This window comes from Cupressus sempervirens, chromosome 4 (genome assembly GCF_028749045.1).
Source record: "Cupressus sempervirens isolate cs-2001-9-10 chromosome 4, ASM2874904v1, whole genome shotgun sequence".
NCBI classification, from domain to species: domain Eukaryota; kingdom Viridiplantae; phylum Streptophyta; class Pinopsida; order Cupressales; family Cupressaceae; genus Cupressus; species Cupressus sempervirens.
In genome coordinates, this window is record NC_143121.1 from 640,013,552 (window position 1) to 640,026,674 (window position 13,123).

The following is a 13,123-nucleotide window of genomic DNA, read 5'->3' on the forward strand; positions in this document are numbered from 1 at the left end:
AGACTTAGATAAAGCCTTGTCTACATAATCCTCCATATTTTTGTGCATCATATCATAAAATATATTTGGCATATCTATTTGATAGGAAGTACCTACATTCTTAAGGCCAAAATTCATGGTGTTCCAACAAAAGGTACCCCAAGAACAAATAGAAGTTATCTTTTCTTGATCTTTAGGAGTTATTTTTATCTGATTGTATCCCAAGAATCCATCTATCAAGGGGTACATTTCATATCCCATGGTCATTTCCACTATCATGTCAATATTTGGAAGTGGAAAGTCATCCTTGTGGAAAGCTTTGTTTAGATCTCAAAAATCTATGCAAACTCAAATGGACATGTCATGCTTTGAAATAGGTACTATGTTGGATATCTATTCAATGTAATCTATACCCCTAATAAATTTTGCACTTGGGATCTCTTCGAGTTAAAATTTTACTAATAAGTCAACATGTGGATGTATTTTACTTAGTTTTTTCTTCATAGGTTTGACACCAGGAGAAATGAAAAGATGATACATGGTCAAATTAGTATCGAGGTCAAGCATGTCTTCATATCTCTAAGAAAAGTTGATTTTATTTTCTTGGAAGAATTGAGTGAACTACTCTTTTTCTTTGGCTAATAGAAACTAAGCTAAGTGTATGATCTTAGGAGACTCATTATTACAAAGGTGAATACGTTGTGTAAGCTCATTTAAAACTAATGATCGATCTTGGAAATAGCTCGGCATACTACCAAGTACCTCATCTTTTCATGCCTCAAAGAGGTTTTCACCCTTAGATGCATCTTTATTTTTACTTTGACACTGCCTCAAAGTGGTTTTTACTATCAGAGCTCCTTTTTTCATTTTTCATTTTTAGTTTATCAACAAGTTACTTGATATGTGACTCAGGCATGTTGATAGTCAACTTGCTGGTGGAAGAAGCTATGGGATCAATAGTGTTTAAATAATAAGTGATCTCATAGTTATTTTGAACATATGGTAGCTCAGGCCTTTGATCAATGAGATTAGGGTGTATGAGGGATAGAGAAGTGGAAGGTTCCATATTATTGACATGAAAGGAATTATCTCTGGTGACAAGAGAGTTGGGACCCATAGGGAAATCTTCAAAGATGCTCAAATTCAAATGAGACCTAGGAGAATCAACATGGTCCACTAGAGAAAGTTGAGAGTTTGACTCATCAAACCCTACAAAAGACTTGCCAACTATGTCGATTTGATTAGCATAGGTGCGTATAACATCTATTCCTACTTCATGAGATGTATCATAAAGGGAATCCTATTTATAATCATTTGAATTAGTTGTTTCATCACAAGCTACAAGGAAAGAAATATTTTTTTTCTAATCCTTTCTCTATGAGGATCCTCTATATCAAATTCATCAAATTCAAACTATCTAGAAGTGGAAGTGGAAGTTGTGTGATCATATGGCTCATCTTCTCCCCAAAGAATGGAGGAATAGTAGTTTCTAAAGGTTGAATCTCATCATTTGAATCACTAGTCATAGGAGGTTCTTTGTCATAAATAGGAAGATTATCATCAACCTCATAGCCTAAGCCATTTGTGTCCTTAATTTTTTGACCTTTAGTATGACTCATAGGTTCAATAAGAGTGTCTTTATTATCATTCAAATGTCCATGCCCAAGGTAACCCATCTTCTTGAGAAAATGATATCTTGTTCTATATCTCTTAGGAGAAATAGGTGTAGCAAGCATAACCTTGTCAACTGGATCTTCTTCTTTATATATCCAATCCCAAATAACTTGGTCTTCCTTTTCATCCTCCAATGGGACCGACTATTATAAAAATGTGTTGTAAATATCCATAACTAAGGATGAGGGATTCATGCATCTAGACGATTTCCCATAGGAGCATCAAGAAATTGGTAATGCAACAATAGAATCTAAGGTGTATTCTCTTATAAAAATGCTCATCATTTTTACCTTTTTCTTACATTTAGTGAGTGAAGATCTAGCTTCATTAGTAGTTATGTTATTCAAAACTAGAGATTCAAAAGAAATGAGTGTGTTTATTGACATGAAATTATCCATAAGGATCAAGACTTCATTACCATTGAAGGGAAACTTCATGCATTGATGAAAATTTGATGAAATATCTTGCATGTCATGTATCTAAGGTCTCCCAAAAAAAAATATTGTATGTGGGAGGAATATTGAGAAGATGGAATACCACATCATTTTCAATAGGACCCACCCAAATAGGAAGCACAATAAGACTCTTGGAGGAGTGTTCAACTTTACCATAAGCTTTTATTATAATCTTGCATCTAGGGTCAATAGCAATTTCCTAGAGACTCAATACCATATGGAAGTTGTGAAAACCAACTTCACAGATTGCCAAGAACACCTGCATGCAAATAACCTATGCTAAAGAGAAACCAAAGAAGGAAAAAAGTAGAGCTTGGAAAATTTGAATATTGTGAGAGAAAAAATGTATTCCAAGATTATGAAACCCTAAAGGGAAATAAAACTAGGTTGTGCAATATAATTAATATAAAATATTAATTATATGCACCTAAGAGATAGCTTAAGTAACTAGAGTAATAAATAACTTAATTAATTAAATCAAGATGATCTAATTAATAAGAATAAAAGAATAATTACTCTAACATGAACAACATTGAAAGTGACAATATTTAACCCTCCAGCATTTTCTACTAACATTCATTTGACTCAAATGTGATAGATTTGGACTTCATTGTGCAATGTAAGGTTATGAGGGTGAGTAAACAATTTATCATCTTCTTCTGAAAATGGCAGGTAATATAAAGTAGAAATGAGATTAACCATAGCCTAAAAATTAGTTGCATCAATGTCAGTAGGGACACTAGTTGTGCATAAAGCTTTTTCTAGGATCTCCTTGTACAAAGGAGATAACACTAGCAACTCAAAAATAAAAATCTGAGCATGCGTGCATTGTAATTAGTTTACAAGATCATAGGTGGATGTAGCATGTAAGGAAGACCCTTCTTGTTTAGCATTATCTTGTTTAGGATTATATGTGACCTTAAGGACAACTTTAGATTGGCCCCTAATAACAAAATTTAGTCTTTTACCATAGGAGGAAGAGGAATCCCCAACCCAAAGTGAAACCATGGGTATATTGTCATAGAATCATTAGTAGGAATCAATAGTTCTCAAAATTACTTTAGGTCTTTCAATACCAGTATCATAGTTAAGTTCCTCATCAAATTTGGGCCCCATCATGTAAACACTCTCCTTAATAGATTCAAGTATTTTTATGATATTGTTGGTGTTGGTGTAGTATAGTTGATCTTTGTGTCATTGTTCTTCTTGTTTTCTTTTGAATTTTCTCCTTACTAATATTTTGGGATAGTATCTTTAAAATCTTTATGATCAAAGTCCTTAACCAGCCCATCAGTGGAAACCTTCCATTCATCAATAAGATCTTGTATAACATGTTTGAGCTTTAGAAGATTATCCATGTTATGACCCTTGTTCCTATGGTAGTTACAAAAATGATCATCTCTCCACCAAGAAGGCTTGACAATAAGATCATAAAGTCTTGAATTGTTGGGCAACATAATAACCTTGTTAGCAAGCACTATCTTTAAGATCATATTGTATGAATCAACCAATAGACTGAAGTTATGCTTAGGGCTAGAGAACTTTGTGAGCTTAGGTTTATCATATCTTGGGACTTGCTACATTCATTTGTCCTTGTAGCCTCTTATTTTTTTGTTATCAAGGATAGTATTAGCCAAGTTGAAACTAGGTTCCTTTCCTTTAGGTGCATCAACAACACCATATTGCCTTGATAAACATATAGGTCATTAATAAATTTATACATACCTCGTGACCTCTTGAGCCATATGCTCATTCAATTTCCTTTTGTGTAACATTAGAATCTCCATTATAATAAGATTCTTTAACCAATGAAGAATCATCTTCCCATATTACTGTACAACAAGATTATTGACATTTTTTAGTCTATACCATTATCTAATCAATATTGTTTGCAAGATACAAATACAATGCATTTGAATCTTGACCAACTATAAAAAAAAAAAATAGATGACTTAGAAATTATTTATTTTGAAGATTAATAATTAATTATCTACAACAACATCTTATATTGACATTTCACTTTCCCTATTAAGTACTCCCATTCAATTTGGTTAATGGGGTTGGGATAAAAAATATGATCTATATGGAACTTTGATGCAAGCTTAGGAAGATATTTAGTAATATACACCAATAGTCCACTATACTATATATCCCTTCATCATATAACCCTCAAGGAATTCTCTTTGTTGAACCAAAGCCTTTAGTAATTTCAAGTGCCTCTCAACCATCCACATTGACCTAGTGCATATAGGTTTATACATTTTGATCTCCTCAAGTTGGTGTATGAGGTAGTATTTTTGTCCATTGAAATTTTTTGAAGGTAGACACTTTTTTATTTCACACATTAGACAAGGAATTTTACTCTTCCAATATTTATATCATCTTTATGAATTTCTTTAGATGACAACCACCTACAAGATATTTAAGACAGAAAAATATATAAGTACAAGAAATTACAAAATAATATACAAATAATACATAACAAGAAAAAAAATCGTGAGTATAGTATGCCTATACAAAAAATTGAAAAAATATCACTACTTACCTAATGTATTTTCTAAGATCATAGATGACTTTCTTGACATTAATGTCAAAGTGGTCTGGGAGACATATAACATATAGGTAGCACATACTACAACAAGTATAAATTGATTATTTTATTTTTTCTAACATAAAGGAATAAAAACTACATGTAATATATATACACACACACATAACATCATGAATTACCTTGATGAAGTTTTGTCAATTATGTGTTTTCAACCCTTGGATAAATTCATTTTTCTTTGATAAGAGATTGCTTATGTTTGCAGAAAATCCTCTAGGAAATCACATATTTTGTATGACTTATTTTATAGACTTTCTTTGTTTCTCTATTAATAACCAAGGAAGGGCACTTATAATGATTTGGTCTCCATGGGTATCTTATTGAATGAGATATTTCATCCCATGAGTAGATTCATGAATGTTAGTACAAAATTTAAAAAGTTTTTCTTCGTCACACCTTCCATCCAATATTTTCCATAATATATATGTTACATGATTTTTAATAAGCATAGTGTCAAAAAAATGCACCAATTATACATATTTGTTATAGGGAAACCTATAAAATTATCTAGGATAACATTTTAGTCCCTTTGAAAGGTGGTCGTTGATGTCTTGATGACCTTCACCATCACCAATCATGCCATCAGTAAACAGAACACAATAGAAAAATATAAAATCAAAACATTAACTATTAGGTGGAATGGTATTACCTTGATGGTAAATTTTATTATATTACAACTTACATAGATGAGATGTAATCCTTTGTGACTTTGATTTAGTCTCTTTTTTTCCATTGAAAAGATATTTTTCAACACTTTGATACTTATGATTCTAGTAGAGGAAGTCCCTACACTCATCAAACACATGCTTCCCTAAAGCTTTTGAATGATGAGATTTCATCTTTGGACCACAAACTAGAAATGAAAATTTTCCCTTTGTTTGAAGTCCTACAAGATAATAATATAATTGGATTAAATATGTTAAAATTTATAGTTATAATTATCATGCACAACTAGAAAAATTTAACATATCATTAAAATGCATTAGCCTTGGGGCATCATGTATCATTTATACAACCATTGTATGGAATTAAAATTGTCTATTTCCTACTGGTCTAGAGATATCATACATAGTGACACCCTTACATAAATCTAGAAGCTTGTCAAAAAGAGGCTCAATATATACATTCATATCTTTAACTTGGTACTTTCCTAGTTGAACAAACAACAACATTACATAATTATTGTGACAATTTTTATTGAAAATTTTATAATTACATGTACATATCTATTAAAATAAAAAAATTCCAAGAAAAATAATTTCCAACATGATTTACAACATAATGTGTGACCTATAAAATCAAGTGTCTTCCAAGTGTCTTCCTATTTTCTTCTTTTATTATATTATGTGGCATGATTTGATGGGCTATCAAAACTTTGGTCTATAACTATTGCAAACTAAGAAAAAATGTGTCACAAGTACACTAGTCTTTGTTATATATATATATATATATATATATATATATATATATATATATATATATATATATATATATATATATATATATATATATATATATATATATATATATATATATATATATATATATATATAAATGGATCTTGAAATATTAGTTATAAAATGATGCTTCAGTATGATATACCAAATTGAAATACTTGAACATAGAAAATTGTTAAATGAACCAAAAATATTGAACCAAAATAACCTTAGACATGAAAAAATAAATGAATAATTTACATAAAAATAGTTTTATTCAAAGAAAATTATATGTCAAGAACTATATTAAACTATAGAAGACTAGGGGAAAGAAGAATAACATCATAATTAGACACTGCAATCAAAAGTATAACATGCAATAGAAAATTTTATTATGCAATAGTTCTATAAAAGATTCAAGAGCTTGGATGTACAAATGCCTATGCTATCTTCATGTTCAACTAGTAAGCTAGCTAACTCACTAATTTGTTAACTAGGCTCAATATTGATAGTTGAATGAATGTTTCTCTTTGATTCAAAAAATAAAGCACAATTTAAATAAAATATTTATAAGCAAAAAAAATGATAGATTGGAAAAATGTGCTTCTATTAACTCATAAATATTATCAATAATGATGTTAAAGAAAATAACAATACACATGATTAATGTCTTTTTTGGTAAATTTTCTAAGGACTCTATAGTAGATTACAATCAACACCATCATTGATATGGTTACAAATTCTATGAGGGAGATAGAGGTTATTTAAAAGTGAGGAGCCACATTTTAGGGAGAGAGAGAGAGAGAGAGAGAGAGAGAGAGAGAGAGAGAGAGAGAGAGAGAGAGAGAGAGCATCAACATGTAGAAACCTATCATCTATCAATGTTTCATCTATTATTCTAATAGTAGATCACAGTTAGTAAGATTTGAAACTTTGATTAAAATTAAGACACAATCTAATATAGAAATAACATCAAATTTATTTATGTTTTGAACTAAGAAATCTCATATCATTAATCTTACATAGACTATGTTATAGAAAAAAATCTATAATTAAAAAAACATATATATGAATCTCATTATTATATTTCTATAAACTCAAGTAGTACCAAATAGTTTGTGATGTGTTTAGGGTCATCATGTTATTTTATGTGTTTTCATTTGGATCCTATAAGGTCATGTGGACCAAAAGTCAAGTCCATGAGTCAATGTTGGTCAAAGACCCTAAGGGGAAGGCCACTCTTCAATAACTTCCATCAACATTTAAAACTACTCCTCTACAATAATCATCACTTAAAATTTTAACTTAATATATCCAAATGATTATTATTCTTAATAGTTGGAACTACTCCTCTACAATAATCATCATTTAGAAGTTCTAGATGATCAAATAAGATGAAATAGGTTAGAACATAGATTGACAAAAAATTTAGCCGATCATATGAAATAAAATGGTTAGGTGAGTAGAAAGAAACTACAAAGACATTGCATATAGATGGAGGTAAGAAATGGATGATTTTGGAGTACTTAGTATATAAACTCAACATTCAAAATACACATACCATCATTTGAGATCAAATGGGTGTGTAAAATTATACACACAATGAAAAATAGAGGGAATTGAACATGCTAGGGAGGTCCCAAGGCTCACACTTGTGGAGGTCTACTTCAGTAGTGGCCCTTACTATGAAAGTGTTGTCTAAACCTTTGTCATGAGATCATATTTTATGAGGTCTTCATCGGTGGGATGGAGCCTAAACTCAGAAGGTAGTTGTGCACCATTGTTATCATGAACTATAACTAAAGTTAAGAGCCTTCACTATTAAATTATCTTCTCAATTTGCCTGCTTAGCTTTTTGTGAAATCTTATATGTGGGTTGTGGGGAGATATTGTGTTGACTTCTTATATGGGTATTAGGAGAAGTGGGAAAAGATATCAAAGATGAATACATATGAAAGTAAGTGAATGAGTGTGTTGTCAATAATGGTATAAAGTAAGTGAATGAAAAAAAATAGTTCACATAGGAACAAAAAGGAGTTTTTGGGGCTATAGCTAACATCAATAAAGGATTATTTTGATTGTTTTTTGTATTTTAAGAGGAGACATCAAAGACCTTTTCATCAAAACACCACAACAAATTCAGTACAATAAAGAATCACATTTTTTAGTGCTTAGTCATTCATGACTGTTTATATTCTCACCCACCATGGAAAAATCCCAACTATTTCACATCAAATCCTACCTAGCTTTATAAATGAAAAACCCACAAACCAAAGTTTTAAAAGAAACCATAATCAGGTTCAATGGATATACTAAATCAATATATGAATTCCATGGGTATGGGCCTATTGTACAGTTGGGGGAGGGGGTTGTTGTAGATTAGTGTTGATAGGAAGTCATCCCAAAAATATTGGGGAAACACTCAAATGTGACAAGAGTAATAGTGTTCTTAGGGCATAATTGATGATGTTTTTGCATAGATGTTTAGCAGTTTCAAGCAATTTCATTTTCAAATAAAATTAGGTCTCAAGAAAGGCAATCTAATTTTTATATCACATAAGTCATGTTCCAAATAATTTCATTTTCAAATCACATAAATTGGGTTTCATTACATTTTATTTTTAAAATTGCATAAATTAGGTTTGAAACAATTTCATTTTCAAATCACAAATTTGAAGTAGCACACGTCCTTACCCAAGCAGTAATGTCAATTCACATGCAAACTTGGAGCTCAAATCCCATGCTAGCCAAAGTGTGTATTTTCCATGTGGAAAACTATGAAAATCAATTTTTCTTTGTCTTTTTTTAATGTTTCCATGCAACTATCATAATTTTGACTTTCTATGTTATAAATAGTTGTTGTTTCTGACAATATCAAGGGGTGATTGAAAAGACCCAACATGTGCCCCATCATAAAAAATGAACATAAAAAATTTGGGCCAAATGTAGTAATGGGAGTTTCAAAATATAAAAGTAAAAATCTTAAATGATGATGGAGAACTTATTGGGAATGGTGAACAAAGAAGAGGTGGACCTATTCTACCTAGATTCCACTATAGATACATGCATGTTTGCTTGAGTTGAACATGCTTGGTTATGGCACAAGAGGATCCGTCATGTGAACTTTGATAATATGGTTGAATGTAGTAAGAAGAAGAAAGTGAGAGACTTATTGAACCTACATAAGCCTAATAATATTGTGCATAATGAATGTCAACTCGATAAGATGACTAAATCAAGTTTCTGAAGAAAATCATGTTCATTTAATGATATCTTGGATTTGGTTCATACTAATCTTTGTAGTCCTATAAAAGGTGAAAACTATTGTGGAGATAGATAATTCATTCTATTTGATAATTATTATTCAAGAATGGTGACTTTGATGTTTCTAAAATTTAAATAATGTGCATTTGATATGTTCAAATGGTATAAGGAAAGAGTTAAGAAGTAAATTGTTATGCAATTGAAATGTTTAAGATATTATAGAGGAGGCGAGTTCATGTCTGATGAATTTACTAAGTTTTGTGATGATAATGGAATCTAAATGAAAGTCTTTGCATCAAGAACACCATGAAAGAATGACATTGATAAAAGGAAAAATTGATCCATTGTTGATTATTTTACAACCTTATTAATTGAGAAAGGAGTTGCACAGATGTTATAGAGAGATGCAATAAATATTGTTGTCTACACCCTTAATTGAGTGCAAAAGTGTGAATTGATGAGTTTTTGGATAAAAATGATGAAGAAAGCAAGAAGGAACCTAAAGAATATAATAGATTTGTCTATGTTTAGGAAGGAGCACCTAAAACTTTACCTGACAAGAAAATTGAGTTACAATAGAGGATAATCAAAAAACAACCGAGACCCATTGAGCAACAACCTACAGTACCCAAGCCACAACAAGGATACATCAAGAAAAATGTTGAGCCCTAAATAAATGTTGAAAATGATGGAGAGCACAAAACCAAGCAATTATGAGAAGGAACCATTCACAGAGTCAAATAATTGGAGATAAGAATGCTAGGGTTATCACAAGAAGTAAATTAAGAGACAAAACATGCTTAATTTTTAGTTTGAGCCTAGAACAATTGAAGATGCACTTGAAGATGTGTAATACTGCAAAATTGGCAAATTACCATGTTAAATAGTTTTGGTCTATTTAATCATTCCTAAGTCTTATTTTTCTAGGTGATTATGATTCTAATACTCACTACTTGACCTAAGTGTCAAATGTAGAAAACCCAAATTTGAATTAATATACTCTTTATTTGATTCCTAATTATTGACTCAAGTTAGCTACATTAAACCTATTAATTAAGTTTAATTTAATTATATAAGTGTTCATACTATATTTAAATTAAAATTACCTCTTTAGCTGATGTACAAAGGAATTAAATGTATTTAATTTAATAAGATAATGTCCTCATTTTAATTATTGAGTCTAATTATTCAACTAATTAAAATTATGCATTTATGAGGTCATATCCTATTTTATTAAATTAAATATCTTCTCCAAAATCTTCTCTTCAATTCAAAAATGGAAATTCTAAGTGAACTAGAACTCAAAATGGAATTAACTTAGTTAACTCTTTCTCACACTTAGATGAGATTTAGTTAGCTCTTCATCACACTTAGATCTGAATAAATTAACTTCATCTGCACAAAGAAGTTTCTACTTTAACTAAATCTCATTTCCAATCTCAACCGTCTATTCTACTTGATCTTGACCATTGATCAATTTTTGGAATTCTATTTAAGAAGCCTTCAATTCCTCATTATAGAGGTTGAATTGATTTTGTATCGAACTTATGTTGAAATATCTATCCATTTGCTCACACATCAATAGCTTAAATTTCTTGCATTATAGCATTATGATCTCATCTTAGTGTTAAAATGCATACATATAGTATAATTTTCTTTTCTTTATTCTTAGATTAATTGCATCTCATCAAGTATAACATTGCATTCTCATATAGTTTAATCAAATCTTTCATACTAGAGGCCTGGTTGCTAGCTTCTCATTCTAAGAGAAAAAGCATAATCCATCTAGTTAGGAGGCAATAGATCAATTTTCCAAATAGTTTTGGATGAACAACTCAATGTTCATTCTAGGATGATTTTGCATATAATGATTGTGTTGAAGTGTGTGAAGAGCGAGGCCCACATTTCTCGAATACATTTCTAGCGCCCACCATGGGGTTGAGAAATCAAGTTTCTAACCTCATTTGTTCTATTTTTCTACATTTTTTATTATTCTATCATTGTCATTCGTATAGTTTTCTAGATTCTCACATGAGAAATCTCATTTTTGTGCAAAGAAATTGAGATTTTTCCCCTTTCACCACACTTCCTCATGTACAAAAGTGTATAATTGTGTGATTTATCATGCAGTACACACCATTTTCTCACATGGGCCTATGAACGATTTCACGCAAAATTCCACATTAGAAAATGAAAATACAATTTTCAGATTTTAGGTTTAACTAGCAAGTTGTTTCTGAAGTAATTTCATTTCTAATTTTTGATTTCCATCAACTTAATAGTGGTCTGCAAGATGCTCATTGAGGACAACTTATCACAAACACTTGAAACAATACTTATTGTTTGATTGTAGGATTTTTTAAGAAGATATGCATGTCACAGAAATCATTTTAAACTCACATGAATATTGTGTTTTCCTTTACTACTTTCTTACACATAGTATAAATAGGGCTTGTGAACTTTCTAGGGTGCAAGACAAGGGAATAGGGGAGTATTCTCTTTACTACATGGAAGTGATGCTCAAGAGTAAATTAGAAACATAGATGCCTTTGAAAGATGGTACCTGAGGGAGGTAAGAAAGTTAGTGGTTCTCCTGTATGAGTCTTTTCTATAAAGGGATGATAATTTTCTTTTAGGAAATTAAAATCTTGAGAAAGGACAAGTCTAGATTAATAAGCTAACTCAATGATGAACATGTCTTTTGTGTTTGGGAAAGGGGAAGGTAGAGGAGTATGTTATTTCCCCTTGAGGGAAATTAGAAACTTGGACCCTTAGATCCAAATTACCAGTCTAGGTCAACCTTTAGAGGGCCTATTGAAGCTATCCAACCTTCGAGAATGACCCAAGTGAGCACACTCCTTTCATCAAAGATTCCAACTCACTATAATAAAGAATATTTGTATAGTGAAAGACTCCAAAGCCATATTAATTTCCTCTTCTTTAGTTTGATATCTCATATCAAGAAGAGGCCCTATAAACTACACTGGTCAATGTCAGCCTTGGTCTTGCTAGTCAAGTGTGTGCACTTATAGATGCCAGTGTGGGCTATTGGCCTCAACTTCACTTGCAAAGCCACTAGGGGTTAATATGAATGGAAGCCAAGTAAAAACCTCTTAGTTGTTACCTGGTTCACCTCTAAAAGGGGACATAATATTTGTGCAAGGAGGGGGAAGAATCTCTCCTATAGATACTCACCATAGGCATCTACCTAGATGTTGAAAGGTGGTATATGCACTTGACTCCTACCACAAGGGTGCTCATTTCGCATATATGTTATTGAGTCCTTGGAATACACCAAAAACATGGGTGCCCTCTACTGCAGTGACACAGCTGTGTGACGTGAACTCATGCACATAATTTGTGAGACAAAGGTTTTGTTTCCTCTACCATTTTTGGTTATAGGGATAAAGTGTGTATTTTTGAGTCTTTAAACTTTTCCAAATCTGTCAAACAAACAAAAGGTCAAGACTTCCCCATCCCTCTGAGTTGTTTTTCCCTCGGTGGGATTGTTTGCGACTATTGCTTGCTTCCTGTGTCTATCTTAAAACAACTATCTTTTTGAAAACCAAAATGTTGTCCACAACTTGAAAACTATCTTGATATCTATCTAAAACTTGTCAACACAATCAATTATCTATTTAGAACTTTGAATCTATTGAAAATCTTTTCAAAATCTAGTTAAAAACTGTCAATTTGTGTAGATTTTC